The sequence below is a fragment of the Panthera tigris genome, chromosome A2 (genome assembly GCF_018350195.1).
Source record: "Panthera tigris isolate Pti1 chromosome A2, P.tigris_Pti1_mat1.1, whole genome shotgun sequence".
NCBI classification, from domain to species: Eukaryota; Metazoa; Chordata; class Mammalia; order Carnivora; family Felidae; genus Panthera; species Panthera tigris.
Genome location: NC_056661.1, coordinates 38,305,343 through 38,331,998, shown reverse-complemented (window position 1 = coordinate 38,331,998; position 26,656 = coordinate 38,305,343). Strand labels below are relative to the sequence as shown.

The 26,656-nt window shown below is 42.5% G+C and overlaps 1 protein-coding gene and 1 long non-coding RNA gene across 8 annotated transcripts in view; both read left to right on the top strand.

Moving 5' to 3' along the window:
- FOXP1 (forkhead box P1) overlaps positions 1 to 26,656 on the top strand; it is a 455,797-nt gene that overhangs the window by 232,691 nt on the left and 196,450 nt on the right. The window lies entirely within an intron of this gene.
- On the top strand, positions 50 to 20,851 carry LOC122236716. 3 transcript variants are annotated; one of them, XR_006214920.1, is made up of 4 exons: positions 50 to 2,647; positions 10,658 to 10,713; positions 11,005 to 11,084; positions 14,770 to 20,851. It is a non-coding gene; the product is annotated as an uncharacterized LOC122236716 (long non-coding RNA). The 3 variants fall into 3 exon arrangements; XR_006214921.1 differs by lacking the exon at positions 50 to 2,647 and having other exon boundaries at positions 8,432 to 10,713; positions 14,770 to 14,835; positions 15,051 to 20,851; XR_006214919.1 differs by lacking the exon at positions 50 to 2,647 and having other exon boundaries at positions 8,432 to 10,713.

Below are 26,656 nucleotides of genomic sequence, written 5' to 3'. Positions count from 1 at the left end.
TTTTTTTTTAAATTAGCATGCATGAGAGCAGGGGAGGGGCACAGAAAGAGGGAGATACGGAATCCGAAATAGGCTTCAGGCTCCGAGCTGTCAGCCCAGAGCCCAACAAAGGGCTGGAACCTATGAACTGGGAGCTCATGGCCTGAGGGGAAGTCAGATGCTTAACCGACTGAGCCACCCAGGCGCCCTTCGAACCTTCTCCTCTTTCTATGAAGTGAAGACCTGAGGGATCATTCCTCCTTCCCTTCCCAATCATCCCTCAAAAAAAGAGAGGTATCACAATGTATGACTTTGTCTTTTTCAGGCGTGGTGAAGTCACTTGTTGGTTCACTCATATCTGCAGCTTCTTTCTCATCACGTAGCTGAACGCATTTCACAAATTAAATGTTTTGGAGTTACTGGTGGTGAGAAGAACAATCAGCCCCCACCCCACTGAGGAAATGGAGGTTGGACACTGTGTCACTCAAAGAGTACATGTTCTTCTCCATGGTTCTCTCACCAGAGAAAATTAACGTAAAAACGAGCCTATCTTATTATGTTCACAGTCCCAGAATATATGAAGAAATACCCTTAATATCTCCCTGAATTCATAAAATTTATAATCTAATTGTAGTGGAACAGAACATAAACATAGGCATTAAATATCAATAAAAATTTCAAAGCAAATGAAGATAAGCTGTAGAAGAGATGCCTGTGAGTAATCAACAGATGAGTGATTTAAGCACTAAATCTTCAGTAACCCAGAGAGGAAGGGTTTATTTGTGACCGTGTTGGTGGGATTTCGGAAGCCCTTGGTACCATTTAAGAAACAGTAACTCATCACATGCACACCAGCTGATTTCATTTAACCCTTTCGGTCAGGAGATAATGGATAGAAGGTGTATATAGTGAGCCGTATGGCTTTGGTTTATGACCTAAATGCCCAAGGGTGTATCGCTGCCATTTTGCCATTTGTAACTCGGGGATAAGCAAGGGGGATTTCCACTGTGGAGCAACTGCAGGTATATGGTAAGGAGAAGTTGTGTATACTGGACGCCAGCATCTGAGTTTATTGGTCTCCAGGAAATGGCCTGGGGCCTATCTGTTTACACAGACCATTGCCTGAGTTGAGCGTACGATCTCCAGAGATTAGATGGAGACTGACAAGGCTGGTCATTTGGCTGGTGGTGTCCATATTTTATATACTGTCTTATATTGAATTTTAGCTGATTCACCTCTGTTTGTCACAGAGCTAGAACGAGTGAAGTCGTAATACCTAATTTTGAAATAGTTGTCAAATTTGAAGGTATTGGTTAAGTCCAGCTTTTTATGAACCGACACTCTTTCCTAGAAATGCATGGCCTTGTCTTTTCTCCCTTCTGTCTGTCTTCTTTGTTTTCTTACGTTCTTACTTCTTTCTGGTTTTCAGCGTGTGACAGATGACTTATCATGAGGTCTCACAATTAGTGAAAATCTCTTTTGTTTTCCAGGTGGGAGGGTTTCTCTAGCAAAGGCCATGTCTTTAATTCCGTCATGCATGCATATCGCAGGTTTACGGTTCCTCCTTTGTGAATCTGATGAAACCTCAGCATCTTTTGCCGTGAAAAGTGTGTGTTTGTGCGTGTGTTTGTGTAATTTTGCAGTGCGTTTCAGGCACATCCTGCCCCAACCCCCTACCCCCCAATTAGAACACTATACAGTCCATACTGCTTGTTAATTAGATTTGCTTGCTGGTTCAGTGTTTTGACAAATGTTCCTCGATTTTTCTGTGTTTAATTAGTGTTAAGTATATTACTAACCTATCTTTAATTTGGAAAAGGTTTCCTCTTCTGGCTCTCAGTGCTTACCAATGTGTCCCTGGAATTAGTTCTTGGATATCTTAAATGCAGCACGATAAATGCCAGCTCTGAAGAAAACTCTGGAAAGTAAGGTCATAGAAAGCACTCTGCACAGGTTCTAAGAGCCATTTTGTATCTGTTCAAATGCAATCACCAGGTTTATACACTCTTGAGTTCTTCTAAATAAAGAACCCAAGTAATTTTACTTGGAAGATCTTTGACTACATCAGCAAAGGTTACAGTAAATGATACGTATAACGCTGGCACTCCCTTTCGTGGCTGCCGGGAGTGTAAGTTCGTGCAGCCCATTCTGGGGGCACTGTGGCATGGGGTGTCAAGAGGCTTAAGATAATCATACCCTTTGATTCAGGGGTACGCTTTTACTGAGAGGTCGTATAGCGTTCAGCAGTGGTTCTCAGACTTTTATGTGTATTGGAATCATCTGGAGGGCATCTTAAAACATATTGCTAGACCTACCCCCAGAGTACTTTATTCTGTGGATCTGGTGGGGGGGGGGCAAGAATTTGCCTTTCTGATGCTTTTAACTCATTCTCTGCTGCTCGTTAGAGGATCGCATTTTGATAACCGCTGCAAAAGGAAGCACATCTAAAGCATAGTCATTGGAGCCAGCCTGTGGACTTAATCGTGTATTGTATTGACAGTAATATACACAGGTACTTAGTTGCTTACCCAGCGCGTGCATTTCCACTAGAGACTTATTTCACTGCCTCAGTCTAGAAAATGCTGGAGAAACATTTCACGTGAGACATTTTGGAATCCTCCTCGCAAGGGTTCAGAGCTCATTTGTACTACTTGCTGAATGAGTGAAGGTAGGTGAGTTTTGCCAGTCTTTCTAAGCTTTACTTTTTTCATCTGTAAAATGGGGTAATAGAGATAACTTCTAGGGTGGGGTTGCGTATAAGTACGTTGAGTAACATACATATATATACAAAGGCCTTAGCACATTAGTCAAGCCTTTAAAATAGAGTGCTCTCAACTCTAGAATGGTGCTTGCTTAACATCTTCTGAGGGCAGGGAAAAAGCAGGGCTGAAATCTTAGGGATCCAAAGTCACAGACCAGGAGGGAACCAACTTGTTTCTTAAGGCGATTCCATTCTTTAACATATATTCCACCACGTACACTATCCAGTTTGTATTCAAACCTGATCACCTTGGAGCATTGTAGAAATAAATTCATGTTAGAGACCTCCAAGGAGAACCCTCCTCCATGAATTCCAGAGTTCTTGTGTCTTCCCTCATTGGGATAATTAATTGGAATACGGACACACTCCGGTTTGACAGTCACACTCTTCATTTAGAAACTGACCTCTATAGGAAGACTGCAGAGAATCCGTTCTTGTAGGCAATTAGTGCTCCAATTTACCATTTTAGAAAAGAAAACATATATCTTAATAAATACAGAATTTCTCCCGCATACCTACTAGCAACATTACTAAAGGGGCCCTACCACAAATGTTTTAAATTTAGAGGCAGAGCTAAGGACACAGTTTGCCTCCAGAATCTGAATTGAATCAGGGTTTTATTTCAGATAAAATCTTTGGGGCTCATAACTTAAAAAACACAACTTTTACTGGCATTACGCAATTTGCCACGGGTCATTTAGCGAAATGTTTGTATATGTAAGCCCAGGTTCTTCTTTTAAGAAAAAGGAGCGGTGGAGGGTGGGGATTGGATTTTGCTAAAATCCAGGTGGCGTTTCAGTTTATATTTAATTTTAATTGGAAATCAAATACAGGCAAGGGAGAAAAAACCTACCATGTTTTCTTTACTAAGAGTATCCATTGGGGAGGGGAGAGGACACTGCCAGCCAAATTTTAAGAAGCAGCTTTTTTATTGGCATGTCTATTTTTTTTTTCTGGCTAAATTCTTGTGCCTGCATTTTCTTTTTTAACATCTAAGTTTTTACACATGGCAATGATTTTTATGTCTCAGGGCTCCTTACTGCCCTCCTTCTGTAATTTCTGTGGGATTAGTACCTAGAACCAGGATAGCAAATAATTACACCCTGCGCCTAACAAGTGGCTTCCCCAGGCCGTTGTCTGGCAAGCCCCCTTTTTAGGCTCCAGTCGGACATAATATTTGACTTCTGTGGCCTGTCTTATTTCTGGAAGGTTGGGGGAAGTTTCTGAAGAATTAAGAAGGGGGGGGAGGGAGTCGATTTTTTTTTTTTAGCCAGAATTTTAGGAGGTGCTCCCATTTGTGAGTATAACTAGCTATAGGTGCATTTTGTGAGACTCCCATAAAATATTGGCAGAGCGACTGTGGCACAATTAGGGAATGGCTGCGGAATGTGCTGGAAGAGGTGCCGAGACAGTCACTTAACTCTGCCAGTGCCTACAAAATATCCCCTGTGCCAGAGCCCAGAGTGAAATCCTCTGTGCTGGCTGTGCGGAAGGCTTGGGTGTAATTCAGATGTTTTCAATTGAAAACGGAATACCAAATAATTTCAAATTTTCTACTGTACAATTAATTACACGTTCATTGTAGAAAGGTTAGAGGATGCAGCTAGGAAAACAGAGAAAGAAGAAACTATATTGCCTCCGATCTCAGTTTACAGAGGTATCAACGGTGGACATTTTGGTGATGGACTTAGCCTTTCGCTTTTCTTTTTTCTCTTTTTCCCTTAATCACTCCTTCACATTTTTACATATCCCTATAAAATATGTAACTTCTCACCATGGAACTATATCCTTAAAAAATATGGCTAGCCATAATGTTATCAGTGGGAATGGTTAGGGCTAAGTTTTGTACGTCACAGTTCACTTTTTCATCCTAATTTTCTATTTAGTGTTTATAGCTTTTGGGGAAAATTCACGTTCTTAGTTTTGAATTTCATAGTGTATGGTCTAATTAATGCTATTTTCCTAACTTTACGCCCTCCCCCCGCCCACCTCCACCTTCTTCCCACTTTGCCAGCCAAGTCAGTATTTGGGCATTTTCCTTAAAAATTACTTTAAAAAGTTTTTTTTTAAATGTTTATTTTATTTTTGAGAGAGAGAGAATGTGTGAGCATGGAGGGACAGAGAGAGGGAGACACAGAACCCAAAGCAGGCTCCAGGCTCTAAGCTGTCAGCACTGAGCCCAACGTGGGACTTGAACTCAAGAACTGCAAGATCATGACGTGAGCCAAAGTCAGCACTTAACCGACTGAGCCAACCAGGCACCCCTAAAAATTATTCTTAGGAAGAAACTTTCATCGTGGTATGATAGCCTACCCATCTTCAGTAAATAAGTACATTTCTTGTCTTTATCACTAATCTTAAACATCCCTATTGTCACACATTTTTATTGGTTTGAAATGACAATCGACAGTTGACTCAAACACTGTGAGGGTTAGTGGCACCCGCCCCTTGCAAATCTGCATATAACTTCTGACTCCCCCCAAAAGTTAAGTAACGGTGTCTACCGTTGACCAGAAACCTTACTGATAACATAAGTCGTTGATTAACATGTATTATACGTTGTAGATATCATGTACTGAATTCTTACAAATAAAGTTAGCTAGAGAAAAGAAAACGTTAACGAGAAAATCACAAGGAAGAGAAAATACATTGATGGGACTTTACTGTATTATACTGGGGAAAAATTGGTGGGAGCGGGCCAGTGCCCTTCAAACCTGTGTTGTTCAAGGGTCAAGGGTCCTCATGCCAGTAATAGTAATGGCACGAAAAGTGCTAGTAATATCAGTAAAATTTATTAAAGTTCCCTCCTTCCAGCTTTATGCTTCGTACCTGTATTAGGGCAGTTTGTTCTCACAAGCATACTGTGAGCCAAGTACTCTTAAAATTCCTACTCTTCACAGAAAGAAACTTAATTAGCTGCCCAAGTTCACACAGCTGATCACGGAGACAAGCCCCACTTCCAGCCTACGTCTGATGGGTCCCTCAACCTAACCCCCTGCCCACGGCATGCCAGCCTCTCTCCTTGCCTTTATCGTGCTGATGATCAGGTCATGTTGCAAGGCTCTCTCGCACTTGCCTGCACCTCCTGCCCCATTGTGAACCCCCTAAAATGGTACGGCCTTCAGAACTCTCCCGTTTCGGCCCATCTTTTCTCGCCGAGTCCAGTCTTGCCAAAAACGCCGAATATTCCTCTAGACAGAGCCTTTCCGTTTTCACCCTCCCCTCTTTTCAGACTGAGCCCTTCCTTTTAAAGCCCCTTTGCCCACTCTTACTGGTGAGCCGCTCTGCCTTGCTGCCCGGATTTGTTTCTTTTCGTTTCTGGAGGAGGATCCTGCCTCACACCTGTTGCCTGCGTCCTTCTGCTGAACACCCAAGCCTGGCACACCCAGGCAGAGGTGATTATCATCCCTTCGTTTCGGAAGCAGTTCGATTGGAAGGCCTTTGTGTCACTCCAGAAACAACAGAAATTCAGTGGTGCTCGTGGTGAGGTTTACAGAGTGCTGCAGACAATAAAGCCGACGTGGGAGGGTTCCAGCAGATCTGAACCATGCCTCCGACGTGGAATGCTTTTCAGATTGCTGTCTCCTGCACGAGTCAGGGGCATGGAAGTGTTGGCTTTTAAGAAATGGGAAATCTGGGTCTCTTAATAAGTCTGCACATAATAAGCGGCAAGCTGTGATGGTTGCAATAGATGTTTTATAGACAACTTAAAAGCAGCCATTTTGGGTCAGACAAGTTTCTCTTTATTGCTCCTGTGTGTGGGTGCACACAACTGGAAGACCTAAAACTTGCAAACTTTCTCCAGGTGCCCCACACAGCTGTCACAGACTGACGGGCTGGGGAAATACCTTCTATGTTTTCTTAGTATTATGTGACAGGCTCGACCCTTTTCCCAACCATACAAAAATGTATTTGGGTGAAATATCTCTGGTACCTTGTGCTTCTTGGGGAAATTTTTCACTCAGCCTCACTGATTAATGAGTTAGTCCTTTTGAAGTCGCCACCGTTATTTTCGTTGTTTTAATACCTAAAAGAGTGGATTATTTTGCTTCAAGAGTGATCAGCTCTGTTGACAAAGTGTCCTCTCCTCCCCAAGTGGTATTTTGTGTTAATGTTTTCGTGGCTCACCTGCTTTGCTCACATCCAACCCCGCTCCAGTCAACAAAGAAAAATTGCTTAGCACAATAAATAAAAGATAGTACTCACAAAGGATGTGCGTTAGGACTTGTGGTAGGAGTTTTAAAGATTCATAACCTACAAGTCAAACTATGTACATTTTCCGGGCAGCAAAGCCTGTGTTTGTTTCCGGTTTGGGAAATTGTTGAAACTTGGCGTGGCTTATTTGGTGAAGATGGCTGAGTGTGCCCAGTCCTTGCTTTACCCGTTGTGATAATTAGCTAACATGCTCATTGGTCCCTGTTCTGGATCGACACCGAAGTCCAGACACCAGGCCGCAGTGGGTCTTTCTTTGTCTGTCTTCATCTCTCTCTCACCTTTAAAAACAAACTGCGTCTGCTTTTGGCAAGAGCGGTGGACTAGTAGGCTGACGCAATTTTATTGAAAGAAAAGTCGTAGTTTGAAAAGCTCCCACTTTGGGGTTGCTGTTCGAGAGGGAAAGGACCTCAGTTCTTCGAAGGTGTCACCGTGGCCGCATCTGTGTTGCCATTGCAGAAAAGAAACACGTGGGCCGGAGAAGAAAATTGGGCTGTTCCACTTACCAGTACAAGGAGAAGGAGTGAATGCACATCTCCAGGTGGCCTGGATGTTCACACCTCAACCTACTTTGCCCGTCCAAAGTAGATTCCATTCTGCTCTGTCTCCTCTCAGTCTCTCACCTCCTCTCCAGGAGGATTCAAAGAACACTGATCTATTAATTCATTTTTATGTTTAAGTAGAGCATTCCCTCTATCACTAGCCACTAGCTGGAGGTGCTAAGCTCTTGCAGAATCTACACCTCCCGCACAAATGATAAAAGTGACTTCTTTTTGTCCCTTTGACACGTATTTCTCTCTTCTCCCTGGATTGTACCTGGTCTCCCTCATGTCCTTCATTCTCCTTTGCCCTCCACTCCCTGCCCCAAATATGTGATGTGTGTTTTCGCTTTTCTTTTTCTTTCTCTGTATAGTCCTAGAATTTTTTAAATTCCTTACATGAATCCAGCCTCACATTTTATGGATGAAGAAACTAAGCTCAGACAAAATAAAGGCTTTGTCCTTTGATTCACTTTTGCATGGACGCCCCTGATGTGTTTGGAAACAATCTTGTGTAGTATGATGTCGGCACTTCCATCGTCTGTCGGGATGGATGGAGTCAGCAACTTCATTCCTGTGGTTACCGACACCCATCACGAACTGCGTTCAATGTATAGGGTGTATCTATGTGACTGTGTGTGTGTACATGTATGTCTCTTTTAAAATTGTGTTAGTGATTATTGGGAAGTGGTTATTTTTCTTCACTGTTTTCTTTTTGGAGCAGGGTTCGGCCATCTTTACATTTAAATTTATTTTAACTTTTTTTTTTCTTTTTAATGTTTGTTTTTGAGAGCGAGAGAGTGTGAGGGGAGGAGGGGCAGAGAGAGAGGGAGACCCAGAATCCGAAGCAAGCTCCAGGCTCTGAGCCGTCAGTACAGAGCTCGACATGGGGCTCAAACCCACGAACCGTGAGATCATGACCTGAGCCAAAGTCAGACACTTAACCGACTGAGCCACCCAGGCGTCCCTTAAATTTACTTTAAATGTTAAAAATTCTTTGGCTCTTCTCTCTCCCAAACACTCTGCGTGAAAGCAGCCATAGATGATACATAAATGGGCATGGCTGTGTTCCAATAAAACTTTATTTACAGAAACAAGTAGAGGGCCGGATTTGGTCCATGGGCTGTAGTTTGCTGTCCTCTCTAGGACATATAGATGGTAGCCCAAGGAAATTGTTGTGTAGCAGGTGATAAAATTCCTCTGATAAAAGTTCCTTTTAAAGGTGATCAGGTTTCACTTCCTTCCTGAAAAACGGTTTCATCCTCACCACCGTATTTTGTTTCCCAATTCCCATTCCTCAAAGCCTCATTCATTGTGGTTATCCCATAAACCCACGTTTTCTCGAATGCTGTTAGGAAAGAAGCTGAGACTTCCCAGAATATGCCTGCACTTCCTTATAAGGAACTTATAAGATGACTTCCTTGTAAGATGACTTCAGCCCTCATCCTCAAATCTCATTGTTACCAGACTTGTCAGAGGTAACCTCAGTATTTCCTTTGTGGACATTCCTGGTCATCATGAACTGGCCTGTTACCCCCTGCATCCCCCCAGTCGTCTTGCCTTTTAGTGAATTTCTACCTGGAGTGTGTAGGGTATCGCCTTGACTTTGGATCAGGTTTTGTCCGTCTCCTGGGTGGAATGTACTAGTAGGATAACAGCTACTATGTTGCATCAATACATCTTTTATGCTTGCAGTGTTTTCATGCAGGGTGAAAGAAAAGCACTTTCCACTCTGGAAACCTTGTGAATCAGTCCGGTTGATTGGGTGATGCTGGTGAAGAAAAGGCAAGATGGAGACTTTGGGGTTGAGAGAGTGAAGTTGAAGTGCCTTCCTGGCTGATTATTCCTATGAAACCATGTCAAATTTTGGGAAATCTTTACGGATTCTGACTCACGGTCTTAGGCAACGGAGAAGAAACTCCTTTTGTGGTAGGGGAAAAAAAAAAAAAGCTGACCCCTGGTTCAAAAGGAAGAAAGAAGTGACCTCTCAAGTTTGGAAAATGCAAGGGCTCTTGCAAATATGATCCATGAACATTGATGTGGATGTCAGCCAGCCTGGGTTGGAGCCTTTCAGTGATTTGTAGCAAGTCACTGACTCTCTGAGCCTCTGGAAACCAGTTCATTTCACAGGTTCCTTCTGCTTCTAAAATTGCATGCTGTTTCTTTTCTCTTTAATTTCTGATTAAATTAGAAATCAGACTCTGTTTTACATATTCGGTGCCTTGGTGATTTGGGGGAAGTGTAGTCCCTAGTGTACCCCCGATAGGCACAACACTGTCTTTAAAACCTGAAATTCCAAGCAAGAATGTCTTGTGAAACACCAACAGTGCATTAAAAAGGACGAAGGAAGTTAGAGGAAATCCTGGTTTTGAAGACAGACTCAGTGAATGAGTTGGATGCAAAACATTCTGGAATATAGCCCGTGCCCTGCCGCCTGGTAGCTCTGTGACCTTAGGCAGTCCCTTACTCTCAGTTTCTTTATCGGTAAGATCAAGTTAATAATGACTGTCCTGCACACCTGAGAGGGGCATTAGGGGAAGCAAATGAGGTATTAAAGGTCAGAATGCTTTGTAAGCAGTGAAACATAGTCTGTAAGTAGAAGGTGTCTTCATTATTGAGACGTGGTTTTTATTTGCCTTACATTCTTGCAGACCCTCGCATGTTCCCAGACTTGATGTGTTCCCCTGGGGACACTCACACTCCCCGACTGTAGGGTTTGGGTCCCTGGGGGTTTCCATTTAGTAATTCCACACATAACCGACAGGGATAAAAAAAGCAGGCATACATGTATTTTTCTAGTGTTTTAATTTTATTTTTTTTTCCTTTAGTGTATCAGAAACTTTCTGTGTTAAAACAATAGGCCCTGTATGTGAGTTTTCTTTTATTTAAAAAATAAAAAAAGGAGGGCTAACCTAGAGCTTCCTGGAAACAAAAGCCGGGTTGTCCATGATTAAGCAGAGGAGCCTCCATGAGATTTGGCAGGAAGAATAACGGGTTGGGTTGTTACTTATCAAAGGAATATTTGCTGTTGGCCTTAGTATAATAATGTTAATGAGATTATTAGGTGGGGGAGATTTTCAATAAATAATTGATAAGGATTAGAAAGTGCCTTTTCTGCAAATAAACTTCAGAATAATTAATATTCATGGACTCTGTTTGTCAACAGAAAAATGTAAATGAAGAGCCAGCCCGGTCAGCAGACACTCGTCCTGAAGGACATCTGTAAGATAAGGGTTAAGGGGGGGGGGGGTGGGAAGCCGCCGGCAGAGCCGTGGCCCAGACCCCAGGCCTGTGCGTGTCACCGCAACTTTCCCCATCCCAGCAGATGCCTTTTCCAGGCTGTGTCTCCCTCTGAAAGAAACCCTGAAATGCAGGTTTCTAATAGATTGTTGGTTGTTAGGTATGAAGGACAGAAGGACGTAAGAGAGAAGGCAACTTGCTAATGCAAAAGCAGTGTACTGAAAGTCACTTTTATTTCTTATTTATAATCTACATGCACACTCTGGATAATAGATGATGCTGTTCATTCACTCCTTCAACTTCAAAGCAGAGAGAAAAGCATGGATGACAGAGCCGGGAGCGGGGGTACAAAGGTACTCACAACAAGAGGAAAAATGCCTGTTTACAGGATCGCATTTGTTAGCACACTCTGTTCAGATATTGTTCCCCCAGGAATAGCGAGAATATGTGCGGCACGAACAATGATTTAACATCTGAAAATGGTACTTAAAGAGTTTCTGTCTGGTAGTAATGTGATGAAGGCTTCGGAAGGGAACCTGGGGACTTCATTTCTTCTATTTATCTATATGTCTCTCTGGTTTTAGTCAGAGGTAATTGCATATTTAACCCCTCAAATAGCTTTAACCCTCGAGGTGCCAAGATTTTCCCCTGTTCGAAATGTGCTTTTATCCCAGCAGAGGCAGACTTGGCATTCCCTTGAAAAGAATTATTTAAATTTTGAAAGTGTGTGTGTGTGTGTGTGTGTGTGTGTGTGTATGAAAAGAAATTATAGCCACGTTGAGGGATTAGATGTAGGGAAAGAAGCCTGCCCTACCTCTCTTGTGTGGAAGAGAAGCAGTTAAAATACAAATATCAAGAAGAATGAAAACTTAAAAGGAATAAAAGAGAAGAAGGAACGACAGAACCGTGTTTTTATTTGGGTTCCATTGTGGCTTGAGCTTAGGGAGAAAAGAGAAGGCACTCGCGGCCCACGAGAAGTTGTAGATGGACCCTAAATCAAGAGTATAAATTTGTCGCTTGCCTTGGCAATATGGTTTTCTCAATTAGTGGTCGTTCTGGGAGGCCCGCTTAACAGCTTATGTGAAACAAATATTAACACAAATTGTATAATGACATCAAAATCCCAAATTCCTCAAAGATGCAAAAACGGTTTTCAGCTAAGCACACGCCAGCAATAAAACATCCTATAGTCAAAGGAAGCACACTCTAAGGCAACCACGAGACTGGATCCGAGCGACTTTCACAGTTTATTTTCATGGTATTTAAATTATGATACCAGTGGGTATTTTTAATTAGTGTGCACTTGTCTACATAAGCCATGTTGGCAAATTTGACTCATTCATACAGTAGTTGCTGTAAAAGAGGCCAGCACAGCCTGCAGGAATTAAAATTAAAAGTTTCTGCAAGCTGTTGTCGACATGACCATATCTCATTAACTTTAAAAATGGAGATTATTTGCCTGAAAGCTTGATTTGACTAGCAGTAATCAAATATTAGGCTCAACGAAGGGAAAGGTGGTGGGGGGAGAGCGTCATTGTTGTGATATATATTGCTAAGTATTTTGCAGTTCCCTTTAAATAGCGTTATAAGATTTCTGTTTTGACAAAAGGGATAGGGAAGAGAAACACAGACATATGGCCTCAAAAGTATTATTAGGATAGTTTTATTTTAGATTAAGACTCATTATTTACTAAGTTCGCTGAAGACAAATACGATTGTGCTGATTACCAATTCTTCCCTCATTAAGGAGGCAGCTTAATTATCTGGAGTGGCTTCCCCTGCCTGATCAAAGTTTTAAACATTGGAAACGGGGCCTATCTCATGATTATCTTTCCTTTTTTCAACTGGTAAATTGGCATGAACCCTAAATTTGTACGTTGGATTCATCCCATTGTTTTAACTAAATATGATGAAGAAGGTTGCAAAATTGTGCATAAAATGAAGGAAAATGGAAGAGCCCTCATCTTATCTCATCTACTTTTCTAAATAGCTTGTTATTTGAATTAGGTATCTAAGCAAAAAATCTCTTTCTGCCAGTAATTAAGGAGTCCGATGTGGAAAAACCTGAAGTTATTGAAATATGGTAGACCCGGTCTCATTTTAGATCTTGTTTTATATTTTCACACGCACAAAGGAACATTTGTAATGCATAGGTGCAGACTGTAAAATGAAGATGCATTTTGGGGGGGGGGGGGGAGGAAGGGAAGAAAAAAAGGTGCAGTTAAACAAAAGACCGAAGATAAAGTCTTACGCCTTTTTATGTCTTTGAACTGAGAACATGTTCTGCATTTTACTCAAGGAACATGAGGCTAGAATGTAAGTAACTGGTTTTTGCATTAGGCTCTCCCTGGAGGTAGCAGAAAAATATCATGTCCCTGCATGAAATGCGAATGTGAAATCTACCAGAAAGAAATATTTATGACCATTTTATGCTTGATTAGGCTTGGATGACATCTGTTAGAAGACAGGGACTGGACAAAGAGAGAGACGCTCGGGGGCAAATGTTAACGGAGTTGTTTAGACGACGCTAGGGCAGAGGCGTCCATTTACTGCCAGGCAAAACACAGGAATTGTGTTAGCAAGAGGGCAGCTGACAAGAATCCCCCGTGATAGAGACACTGTAAACGGACTCGATGGGCTCGTCAAATACAGCTGTTGGTAGCCACTGCCGTGCCTCAGTTTCTGAGCAGGTATCTAGGAGCAGCCCTGATCCGGTGACTCCCAGGGAGCCAGACGCCTTAATAAAGTTACACACATGTGACTCAGCTATAAATGATCATCTTCAGTTTTTCAAGTGAGTTTTACATCCTCCTGCCCGGCGGACTTAGCCAGACCAGGAGACACTTCTGTATTTCTCAGTGAAAGGGGAACCCATTAAATGACACACTTTGCCACCGTACATTTCTGCAACCTACGTTTGTTTGGTTTTTTTTTTTTTCCCTTAACCTAAGTCTCCCCCTGTTTAAAAAAAAAAAAAAAATAACCCCCTCCGTTCTATAGAAGCACTTCATCACTTGAAACAGTGCAAATGTTTGCCTGAACAAGAAAAAAAAAAGTCTCCCAACACTGGCAAACATTTTATCAATTGTTAAACATTTCAGTGTTAAAGTAAGTGCTGTTTGTCTGAAGAAATGGCTCTACCAAGAGTGGAGGTATGAGCAGTTATTACATTCTGGTTCTTTTCCCAGCTTCTTTTCCTGTAAATTTTCTCTGTCTGGAATGCTGATGGGAAATGTTATTTTGTTTTTGTTTGCAGCAGTTCTGTTGTTTTGATTTTGTCTGAGTGGTATGGAAAACAGTACGTCACTTAGAGTGGGTGTTTTGTCTACCGGCCATTTGGCCATTGCACATATATTTCTCATACTTATTACATGATGACAAGGGAACAGCAAAGGCACAATTTTCCAGTTGAATTTTTCCTTCCAGTTTAATAATAGCGAAAAAAAGAAAACAAAGTTAATAGATTTAGCAGTGTGATGGTACTCGCGATGTGATAGCTGACTTGAGGTGGTTTTGTGTTTTTTCATTGTTTTGTTTTGTTTTTTTTTTTTTGTTTCGTGCCTGTGGTTCAGGAGCTATTTAGGGGAAGGTCAGATTAATGCATATATCAGTTTCTATAATAAACTGCATGTGGATAGCATTTCACATTCTGCAGAGTTGTGAAACGTTGTAATTTAAGTAGGAAAATTCATAAAAGGATAATCAACAATTTTAACATCATTCCTGTGATTAGCCTGGGTACTCTTGCCCTGGTTTTAGGCCGCATGTAACATAACCTCTACCAATAAATGCATTTCAATTAAAACGAATTGAAATGAAATTTGGACGAAAACCCAAAATACAAATCTCAAAGAATAACTTAAGGCTGTTTACTGGCTCAGTTTGGACATGCTTTATCTGAAATCATTCTCCACATTTGCAATGTTAAGGAACATATTGCAAAGAGTGTAGAAGTTAGCTCTACAAGTAAGTAATTTTTGGTGTAGTACAAAAATATAAAATGGAAACGATGATTAATTTTTCAATTTCTCTCTGCAGATATCTAATCATTGTACCCATGGACCGCCAAAGGCTCCCATTAAAGATTTAAAATGCAAGAGGAAGGTAGAATCCAAAAGATGGGATTTGGGATTAAATAATGTAAAATAACTGCAGGGCAGTAGCGAAGTAAAAGCTATTGGCACAATAAGATTCTTTCGGACTTTTTTCAACAATCCACTTAAAATATCGACGCCTCCTTACCCACAATGCCCTAGATGTGGTGTTCATAAAATTATTTATAACCCCGACTAAATGATGAAACCATGTTTTTGTTTTAGGTTACACCAGTTAATAACAACAGCACCCATCGGAAGAGCTCTGTGAAAATGCACGCGGATGTCCTCCGTGCTTTAAATATTATCCTCTTTATTAAAGGATTTTGCCTGCAGTTACATTAAATATATGTTGCTTCTTCCTTGAGGATTTTCGTTTTAGATGGGGAAATGCAGTGTTTGGGGGTCACCAGAGTATGTACAGCATGATTTTCTTCAAATCAAGGGAACTTTTATAATCCTGGAAGAAGGGGACATCGCCGCCTCGGTATATAAAAGCTGTCAGTAAGGTCCAGCCGGGCCTCTCGGAGCTCGCTGTACTGTCTTTATCACTTTGCTCAGTTCCACATAATAACATCTTCATCTGAGATTGCTGTGGCACAGGGGAACTGCATTTGTTGATCAAATTTGGCTGGATAACACTGTGATCTCGTATCCTGAAGTGCGGAGATGTGCCTGGAATATGTAAGTGCAAAGCTAGCCCCTTGATTGATTGATTCTGCCTGTCACAGAACAAGATAACCGGATCAGTAAATACTCTGTGCACTTCAGCATCATCTCCACAATCAAAAGTGAGGGCATCATGGGGCTGGAAAACACTGGGTCATGATGGGAATGCACACATTTCAGAATGATCATTGGGAATATATATATATATGTGTACATACATGCGCATACACATACATTCGCACGCAAACACACAAAAAATTCTTTGTGTGTGGTTTCTTAGAAGGGAACAGTGTAAAAAAAAAAAAGAGTATTTTCTGTATGTTTAGAACGCTTCCTGGTTATAAAAGTCGAGTTTATTTTGCAGCTGTCATCTTAGAGGTGTACAACATTTATCATAAAAAGTTGTTATTCGAGTTTTGTTTACAGAAGAGATTTAGAATGCAGATTAGGGAAACGGAGCTGGATAAGAGGTCACTAGTGGTCTCAAGCATAAAGGGAGCTTGCACCCAAGATTTGCTCCTCTTAAAATAAACTTTTTGTTTAAACAGATGGGCTGAACACATGTAAACAAGTTGTTTAAACTTTTACTAAATTCCCAGGGAGTGCCTTTCAAAATTAGCATGCGTTGCCAAATTTCTTTAATTGCACAGAGTTCAAGAAGAGTTTAAAGAACGCAACTGTGCAAGTCTTTGGGAGATGGGATGATCACAGGTCACCAGGTGGCACGCATTATTCCATTATTCGTGGTGCCTTGATGTCCCTCACCCCCTCACATCCCCGCCCCCCGCCGGAATGGCACTTGTGCCCCACTCGCTTGTGCTGCCTCTCCTCTGTTTGTCCTCTCCTTTAAAACTCTAAGTTTCTTGAAGGCAAGGGCAGCCTTGGATTGCTGGGTGTGTGCCCTAGGGTTCCCGGAAGCCCGCCCTCTGCAGACTCTGTGCCACGTGGCAAGTGAGAGAAGGAGGAACCGAGCGTTGGGCTCTCTTTTCTAAATGTTTTTCACATTCATGCTTCTGAGATTGCACTGGTCTCCGCCCATGGGGAGTGCTCTAACCCCAAGTCCTTCTTTTGGGGAACTTCAGTGTTGAAGTCCAGCAACCTAACCAGTCTTTTGTCCTGTGTTTTCCTGCTGTTAAGTGGGAGATTGCCATCAGTGGCTCAAACAGACTGTTTCTGTGACCACCAGCCACACACAGTTGCTTAAAGATAATGCTGCTTCTCATTTTGTATGTAGAGAATGCAAATCGTCATGAGGAAGTGCCCCAGGCCAGTGACTGAGAAACTTCGGTGTTGCCCACCTCACGAGTGAATTTTTGCAGAGCCCTCCGAGCGGTTTAGGACTTTCTGGGTGGCCTGCTGGTCGTCTCAGGTGCCTCTGAGGTGGGTGACGTGTCGATTCACCAGCCAAGGGGTTTTTGGTTTTTGTTTTTTTCTGTTTAGCTTGGCTGGAATCAGTACGTACCCTCTTTTGTACCACTTTCGACATGTCTGCTTAGTCCTTTGTGACTTAGTTATTTTTTTATTTGAAATGATTAAAAAGGCCTTTTGGCAGAACGGGCCCCCTTTCTTAATTTTTTGAATATTAAAGAAAGCATTAATTGAGTTTAATGTTCTCAAAACAAAAAAATTTGTGAGGTGCTGATGATTTTAGAGCAGTCATCTGGAGGTTTTGATTTTTTTTTTTTTTTTTTTACCAAAAAAAAAAAAAAAATGTGGTGCTCCCTTTCAATTTGGTGAAAGCTATTCCTAGTAACGTTTTATAAAATCATTTTCTTTTCAGGGTGTGTTTTATTTCCTTTCCATCTCTTTCAGGAAAGAGAAAGTGTTTTATTGGATATTTTTGTTTCAGTCCTTGTTTCCATTATTTTTGCCAAAATTCATGGGAGTTCACTTTCCGTTTAAATGCCTGAAATATTCCTTGAAGAATCTGCATTTTGGGACAACTAGGAAAAAGGCTATGTAAATTGGTTAAGGAAGAAAAACAGTTGTTACCGGAGTCCTCTCAGCCACTTGCTTTTTCCCTTACTTTATAATTTTGGAGGCAAATAATTTCAAGTGTAATGGGCCGGGGTGGGTGGGGGCATGAATCTAAAGTTCAAAGGAAGTTTGGTGTTTGTTGTAAGATAAAGCGTATCTTAGTTTTCAAGCGAAGGGAGAAAGTAAGCTTTACTCAAAGAAAGAAACGGGCAGTCGATTTGTTAAGCAGGAAACACAGAACAGGTCCATAAAAAAGTGTGCGCTGTCTTGTGAAGTAGATTTGGCCAGAAGATTTTGATGAAAGCAATTCCCCAGTTTGCGACTAGACTCTCTGTACAAATTGTGTTCGTCTTTGGAGACGAGGATCAGGCAGTTTCTCTTCTAATGACCGTCACTGTGTCTAGCAAAGTGCGTTTTGTTGGGCTTTGGAATCAGCTCTCCTTTTACTGTTGAAATTCGGCCCTGTCAGCTGGGGATACATCCATGCACGCTTCTAGTCCAGGCCTATATGTGTCTTTGTTTTGGGGTTGGGCTGATGGGATGGAATTTAGCGTTCTTCTGGGCAGGATTTTACAGACTCATGTTTGGCCGGGCAGACGTTAGGCCCTCGATCCGCCCCCCAGTCGCCATGGCGAAGGAGAGAGAACTCTTCCTCACTCCTCTCCCTGGGTTGCTTTCTAACATCTCTGTTGTCTTGGGAGAAAATTTGCAAAACTGATTAAAAACGGGCAAGTGCATGGCTTCTATGAAAATCGTGCAGCTTCACACCGTGGGACGTGTTTGCTTTGGCTGGCCTCTGTGGCAAGACTGACATATTTATGTGGAAAGCTCCTATTTAGTATTTAACTTGGAATTTTACACATCTGAATGATAAAACTGAACAGACGCGAGATTTTGCTGGTGTCGTCGTTTGCCCTGCTTCTTCTGAAACGTGAAGAAACCTAGAGTAGACGCGTTTCAACATGGTCACCCCCTTGCTCGGCCACCAGAATTCGTAAATAGATTCCTCGATAATGCTGCGGAGATTGGGCACGAAGCAGCCGCCGCGTTTGCTATGCAGGAGAGTTAATAAAAATTTTCATTGCTGGAGGAAAGCTTATATACAGTAGTCTGTTTGTCCTGTGTTTCCACCACCTGAGTCACAGCCAAAAAAGCAATTGTCTACTACATATTTCAAACAGATGCTGAGGGGTAGAAGGGGTGACTAGAATTCGCAGCAATAAAAGCCCGCTCTCCAAGTTCCCTTGAAGGAAGTGAACTCATAAAATTTTTGCTGCCGACCTATTTGTCCAGTTCTTTGAAGTATTTAACATTAATTTAGCCTGCAAATCATTGGCACCTCAGTTTTTCATTGAAGTATCCAGGATCTGTTAAAGACAGACCGTGGGTGTGCCTGGGGAAAAAAAAAAAAGATTCTGGAAGCAGTCTACTAATTTCACTGTTATTCGTGTACGTTGTTTTTATCGAAGCCAATATTCTACGCGTTCAAAGTTCTCTAACTCAGAAACTGTTTCTTTTAAGTTTATATTTGCTTGTGTGGATGAGTACAGAGAACACAGGTGGACGACCGGCTTTTTTTCTTTGGACTTCTTTCTGTTGGCGTTGATACATTTTGTAATGTGCTGGTGGTGCTTAGGGGGGTAATGACAGTAGGTACGAGAGTGATAAATGCCACCAGAAGATCTTACGAAAGGTGAAAAATAAAAATGGAGGGATGCACTCTTATACTGAAGTGTCCTCTCGCTAGAATATTAGTAGACAAGGTCTCCTACCTCATTCATCCAGGTGCTCTAATTAATTACCGGGCGTAAGGGAGACACTCTGTTCTTCTGGAAGCTTTTTCGTTTCTTTTCTTTAAAAACATTTTTTAATGTTTATTTTTGAGAGAGCGAGAGAGAGAGCGGGGAAGGGGCAGAGAGAGAGGGAGACTCAGAATCTGAAGCAGGCTGCAGGCTTTGAGCTCTCAGCCCACAGCCTGACCCGGGGTTCGCACTCGAAACCTGCGAGATCATGACCTGAGCCAAAGTCGGACATCTAACCAACTGAGTCACCCAGGCACCCCTTGGTTCTTTTCCATCTGTTGACAAGTAGCAGTGGGTGGCTTAGGAACTGTATGCTCTCATCCTACCCCACTGCCTTCCCTGTTCCTTATAGCTTCACAACTTTAAAATGACCTTTTAAAAGAGCTCAGAAGGGACCTCAAAGAGGAAAGGAATTACGAAACTTAATGAATCAGGTAAAACTTGGAGGTACCAAACGTGTATGGGCCTTCAATTTCTATCTGACAGTTGGAGAGCTTAGGGAAGACTCTTCTATGTAAAGAAGCTCCTGCATGCACGCATCACCCTCTCATCTCCGCCATTTTGATTTGCTAGAACATGTGTTATGAGCTGAAATGATCCTAGATGGATCTGCTGGTAATTTGACTTTGGCCGCTGAATGTACATTTCCACAAGATGGGGACTCTGTCACGTGCTCGGCTTTATCTCTGGCACTTGGCATGCAACAGGAACTCAGTAAGTACCTCGCTAGAGTGGGCACTTATTCCAAAAATCTCCACCGTCTTAATATTAGACGTCTTAAAGGTTCTGGCTCTTCCTTCACTTAGACTAGACCTTCTGAAAGGATCATATTGATAACGTCTGTTTTGAAAGAGATATAAAGACAAAGACTGTGGGAAGCAATGGTTAATTAGAATTCCAAGCTAGTATTTAGTTACATTTGTCCTACTATTTTGGCCAGGTTTCAGTTAGCTAAGTATCTCTTATACCCTGTAATTTAGTATACAGTTTCAGCTTTCCAAATAATGGCTTGCTAATGGTAAATGTTGTTTAACTTTCTAAATCAAGGGAGCTACCTGTTCAGCAGAATTTAAAAAATTGTAAGTGATGATTGAAACCAGGTTAAAAAGCACTTAAGGTACATTTGACTGTATGTTTGGCGTCTGTTTGGATGGGCCCTTGGCTATCATTACTCTTTTTGAATCTGAACATAAACTGCAGGTAGGGATTTTTCTAAATTGGTCCAGAAGTAAGAATTACCTTTACTTAGCAAGCTTTTCCAATCTGGGTAAATAATGCACCATTTTTATAGTTACTCTGATCAGAAATGTTTCTCTCCTTCTCCCCAGTGCCTTCAGTGATAGGTGCTCCTAATTGTAGATGGTTCTCTCTTACTTATTTCACTTATCCAAACTTGTTTTTTTCTTCCTAAGACACAGTTCTGATCCCTCTGTTCTCTTGTTTTCTATTTCCCACTAAGTTCATTAGTATTCCTTAGCTTGGTATGGGGGCAATGTGATGGATTAAGAGTGACCACAGGGGCGCCTGGGTGGCTCAGTCGGTTAAGTGTCCCTCTCTTGATTTCTGCTCAGGTCATGATCTCCCAGTTCATGGGTGGAGCCTGCTGGGGATTCTCTCCCCCTCTCCCTCTCCCTCTCCCTCTCCCTCTCCCTTTCCCTCCCCAGTTTGTGCTCTCTCTCTCTCTCGCTGTTAAAAAAAAAAAAAAAAAAGAAAAAGAAAAAGAAAAGAATGACCACACCTTCTTTGCCACTCTTTACTTACAGCTGGAGTCCGTGTCCCCGCCCACATTTACTTTGGGCAGTCCCTTCAGTCGCTTTAGGTCATAGAACACAGTAGAAGGTACACTGGCAAGTTCCAGGCTTGGCAGCTTGCTCCTTAGTTCTCTTGGCACACACTTGCCACGCAGGGAAGTTTAGCCTAGACTTCTGGGAAGCGAGAGACCACGTTTGGGATGGCAGAGGACACACACAGGGAACGGAACAGAGCTGCCCACCTCTTGGAGGGCCACAGGAGTTTCCAGCTGAGTGTAACTGCATAACTGACCCCCAGCTAAAGAAGAACCATTCAGCTGAGCCCAGCCAATTCCCCAGAATTTTAGAAAAACAAAGCTGTTATCAGAAACCTCCTGTAGCACGGTTTGTTACTTACAAAGCAATGAAGAGAGAATTGAAACAGGAACCTTGAAAATCAATCCTTCATTTCCTCTTCCATTCTTACTGTACATTTTCTTAGACGTTTCTAAAATGTCTGCCACATTTGACTCTTTAGTCTACACAATGATCTGTTTTCCTTTGTTTATGCTACATCTCCCCCCCCCCCCATCTTTGCATCCTATACTTTTGTTCCTGTTAAATTCCTTAAGGTTAGTTCCCTCCCTCTCTAGTTTTTCCCAGGGCCCTCATGACTCATCACATGTAACCCCTCTTAGACCTCTCTAGTTCAAGGTGCGTTGGTGTGGGGGGTAAGGGAAGAGATGACCGTTCCCTGTTGGGGCAGGTACCCTCTGTGTGGGCCTTTGTTTCTACATCTGTAACATTATTTGGCTGACTTCTCAAGTGTCCTTCAGCCTCTAATATTGTAGCACAGAGGTGCTTAATAGAATATTCTGTGATGGTAAAAAGGTTCATTTACCTGTGCTGTCCTGTGCAGTAGCCACTGGTCAGTGAGGTGTCCAAGCACTTGACATGTGCTTAGTGCAGCTGAGGAACTGAATTTTTAATTTCATGGAACCTCAATTAAAGTGAAATGGCCACACGTGGCTGGTGGCTACCATTTGGAGCAGCGGGGTTCTAGAATTTTGTAGACTTGAAATGGAAGTATCCGTTTTCACGTAATGCCAACAGAGTAAAAACGCTTGACTTTCGATCAGAACTCACTCATCAGGATTACTTTTCAGAATTACAGATACACAGGACCCATTGGCCAGATTACTCCCGAGCTTCTGACCTCCTCCTTCCTAAACTGTACTTGGCTTTTAGAATCTTCACCTGTGCCTTGTGCCAACATGGGGCCCCTTTTTCTCTAGGAGCGTAAATCATCTGCTTCTTTTGATCGCAACCCAACCAGAGGCCAGCAGCCTGGTGTGGAGTTGCAATTTTTTTTACAAAACCCCGACAGGCCCAGCTTGGGAGGAAAAAAAAAAAAAAAAAAAGAAGTACACAGCAGTGTCGATTGAAAACCAGCCGCGTGGCAAGCGTAGTGCAGTGTAGTGGGAACAGAGCTGCCTTCGGCCCTTTGGATGATTGGGGACACAGCAGAGATATTGTGAAATTACCTTTTTTATTGGTTCTTGAGCCTTCTGCCATAAATGCCTCTTCTTGAAGGAAGTGAAGAGAATCCCGGAGTTCAGCTTGAACTTAGGACATGCGCTCCACACTTCTTCGTTCCGTGTGTTCATTTAGCAGAATTGGGACCTCAGGGCGTCTTACGTTTGGCCTAATTTTTCTTCTAAGCGTAATTGTGCTCATCAGGGCTTCTGTTTCTCTTGCTTACATTTACTGCCATTCTTAAAAAAAATCCGGTGAACGGTGGCATCCTTTTTAGTGCATTATAAAACATTGTCATTGGTAAACCCCTCCTTGGATGCGATCTTTCTGTATCTTGAATATTTTACTCCCTACTCCGCCCCCAACCCGGGGCAGGAAATGGAGTATTAGTAAAGCCTTATTGCCACACTGGGGAGCCACAAGTTGAAATATCGTAGGAAGGGGCGGCTGAAGGTCACTTGGTCTCACCTTCGTTGCGTTGTGTGTAACACCTGCGTTGTTTGTGTATAAAGCTCTCCAAGGCAAGGAATTCTACGGTGTCCCATACTGTAATCCAGTCCAGTCAAGAACTCACTCCTCTGGCTCCCCAAACTCCCTGGCCCACTCTGGCTGCAGGTGAAGACCATCTCCTCTGTCCTGTCTGCTGATAAAGATAACGTGCTGGCATCGTCTTTGTAGTGCCCTGTTGTATACTTGAAAACAGTTACTAAAATTCTCCCTATGGCTGCCTTTTCAGGCAAAACCATCCTGACCCTTGGAACCTTTCCTCAAAAGTTCCGTTTTCCCTCCTCTTAATCCTCCTTACCTCTCTCTGGATTCTTTCCACCCTTTTACAGTTTTCTGGAAAACATGGAATGAGGAAAGAGATCCTTCGCCCGTGTCTCTTGAGTTTTTTGGTGGACAATTTTGAGGCTTCCAGTAGATTTGTACAAAATTTTTTTTAATTTTTTTAATGTTTACTTATTTTTAGAGAGAGAGAGAGAGAGAGAAAGAGAGACAGAGTGTGAGCAAGGGAGGGGCAGAGAGAGAGGGAAACACAGAATCCAAAGCAGGCTCCAGGCTCTGAGCTGTCAGCACAGAGCCCGACACGGGGCTCGAACTCACGGACTGCGAGATCTTGACCTGAGCCGAAGTCAGGCAGTTAACCAACTGAGCCACCCAGGTGCCCCTCCCCCCAAATTTTTAAGCAGTCTTCAACTGTTTATTTCCGCCTTGGAGCCAGCCTTTCCTTGCTCACCTTGTTAAGATGTGTGATAACCTTTTACATTGTTTTTGAAGCATAGTCTGTGGGCTGAAAGAGAAATCCAGGGGTCCAGATGACTTAACTTTCATTCCTGCATTTATCTGTATTTTGATTCGGGGACCCTTTTTATAATCGATCCTCTTATATGATTTGTTTTAAAGTTTTGCTGTCGTTGAGGTATAACTGACAGGTGACATTAGTTTCAGGTGTACAACGTGGTATGGTATTTGTATGTATCGCAAGATCCCCACAGTAGGTCTAGTTCACGTCTATCACCATGTGTGGTTGCAATTTTATTTTCTTGTGTTGAGAACTCCTGTGATCTACGCCTAGCAACTTCTAACTACACAATACAGTATCGTTAACTGTAGTCACCATACTGTCCATTACATCCACAGGACTTACTTATTTTACAACTGGAAGTTTGTCCCTCTTGACCCCGTTCACCCATTTTGTTCACACCCAAACCCTGACCTCTGGCAACCACCAGTCTTCTATTTATGAGTTCACATTTTTGTTTTTGTTTTTGTTTTTGTTTTTTGCCTTACAACGTTAAGATATTATTTTATGGGAGGTCTACATGAATAGCTGTGGCTCAGAGTATGTGGGGTGGGGGCAGTGAAAGGGGTTGTGACTGAGTTGACGGAGGCCTCAGGGGTCCTTCTCACCCCCACCTCAGTGTCTGCTGTCTGCACTGTTTGCCCACACCTTACCAAGAGTACCTCAGAGGGGAGTAATCCAGGATACCTCCTGACTGTACCTGAACTTGGCCTCCCCAGCCACTCTCTACAATATCACTCACTTTTATCTGTTCGCAGAGTCCAGGCTCTACACTCACCAGTTGTTTGTTTATGTGCTACCCGATTCTGTCCCTCCTCCCTTTTTTTGTCTTTCCCACTTTTGAATGGAGGCTCCATGTGGAGCCAACATTTGTCCAGAATGTTCCATAAGTCTTCTCAGCTCTGCCCCTTAACTGTTATATTCACATCCAGTGATTTCAACCTAACTTTTCCCTTTTTGGGGTATAGGTGAGTGGGTAGTATTTCTCTTTGTATTTAAGAGCCACCCATTTCAGGGATGAACCTTTTCATGCTGCTTTTTTTTTTTTTAAATGTTTACTTATTTGTGAGAAAGAAAGAGACAGAGTTTGAGCAGGGGAGGGGCAGAGAGAGAGAGGGCTACACACAGTCAGAAGCGGGCTCCAGACTCTGAGCTGTCAGCACGGAGCACAGGGCCAAACGCAGGGCTCAAACCCACGAACCATGAGATCGTGACGTGAGCCGAAGTCAGATGCTCAGTTGACTGAGCCACTCAGGCACCCCTTCACTGCCTTATTTTTAGTATTTTGGTATTATTTTGTTCCTGGGCCCAGAGGACTATTTTTTTTTTCTATTTCTTTTTCTTCCAAGTTCTTATTTAAATTCAGGCTAGTTGACATATAGTGTAGTGTTGGTTTCAGGAGCAGAATTTAGTGATTCATCACTTACATACAACACCCAGTGCTCATCCCAACAAGTGCCCTCCTTAATACCTATTCCCCATTTAGCCCATCCCCCCCCACCTCCCCTCTAGCAACCCTCAGTTCGTTTTCTGCGTTTAAGAGTCTCTTATGGTTGCCTTTCTCTGTTTATATGTTATTTTGTTTTTCCTTCTCTTCCCTTATGTTTCTCTGTTTTGTTCCTTAAATGCCACATGTGAGTGAGATCATATGATACTTGTCTTTCTCTGACTGATTTCGCTAAGCATAATACACTCTAGTCCTATCCACATCATTGTAGGCAAGATTTTATTCTTTTTCATCACTGAGTAGTATTCCAGTGTGTGTGTGTGTGTGTGTGTGTGTGTGTGTGTGTGTGTGTGTGTGTGTATGCCACATCTTCTTTATCCGTTCATCAGTCAATGGGCTTTTGGGCTTTTTCCATAATTGGCTGTTGTCACTAGTGCTGCTGTAAACATTGGGGTGCATGTGCCCCTTCAAAACGGCATTTTTTGTATCCTTTGGACAAATCCCTAGTAGTTCGGTTGCTGGGTGGTAGAGTAGTCCCATTTTTAACTTTTTGAGGAACCTCCATACTGTTCTCCAGAGTGGCTGCCCCAGTGTGCATTCCCACCCGCAGTACAAAAGGGTTCCTCTTTTTCCGCATCCTCACCAACATCTGTTACTTCCTGAGTTGTTAATTTTAGCCGTTCTGACAGGTGTGAGGGGGTATCTCATGGTGGTTTTGATTTGTACTACCCCGATGATGAGTGACGTTGAACAGTTTTTCATGTGTCGATTCGCCATTTGTATGTCTTCTTTGGAGAAATGTCTGCTCGTATTTTCTGCCCGTTTCGTAACTGGGTTGTTTATTTTTGGGGTGTTGAGTTTGATAAGTTCTTCATAGATTTTGGATACTAGCCCTTTATCTGATGTGTCATTTGCACATATATTCTCCCATTCATTCCCTGGGTTGCGTTTTAGTTTTGTTGATGGTTTCCTTCGCTGTGCCAGAGGACTGTTTTTTAAAAAGCCCTCAGAATTTTGGGCATTTAGAATCTTCAAGTCCTTTCTGTGTTAGACTATCTCCTGTTTCCGTCCTCTCCCCAACCTTCTCAGCTCCATGTTCCAGCACTCCAGAACTTCTTTGAAAATCTATACCCACGAAGTCAATTTTCTAACATTTTCCTGGGTGGTCCACAACCAAGTCAGATCCATGCCTGAAGCCATTGGGTGTGATTAGCCAAAGATGGCCTCCTGTGCTCTGTTCCTCTGCTCATCTGCTCGTTTATGCTTCTCCTGTTCCACCCTGAACCATGCGGTCTTTTTTTTTTCATTGTAGATCTTAAAGCTGGGTTTTCCCTAGTCATTTTATGGTCAGGACATCCACTTGTTGC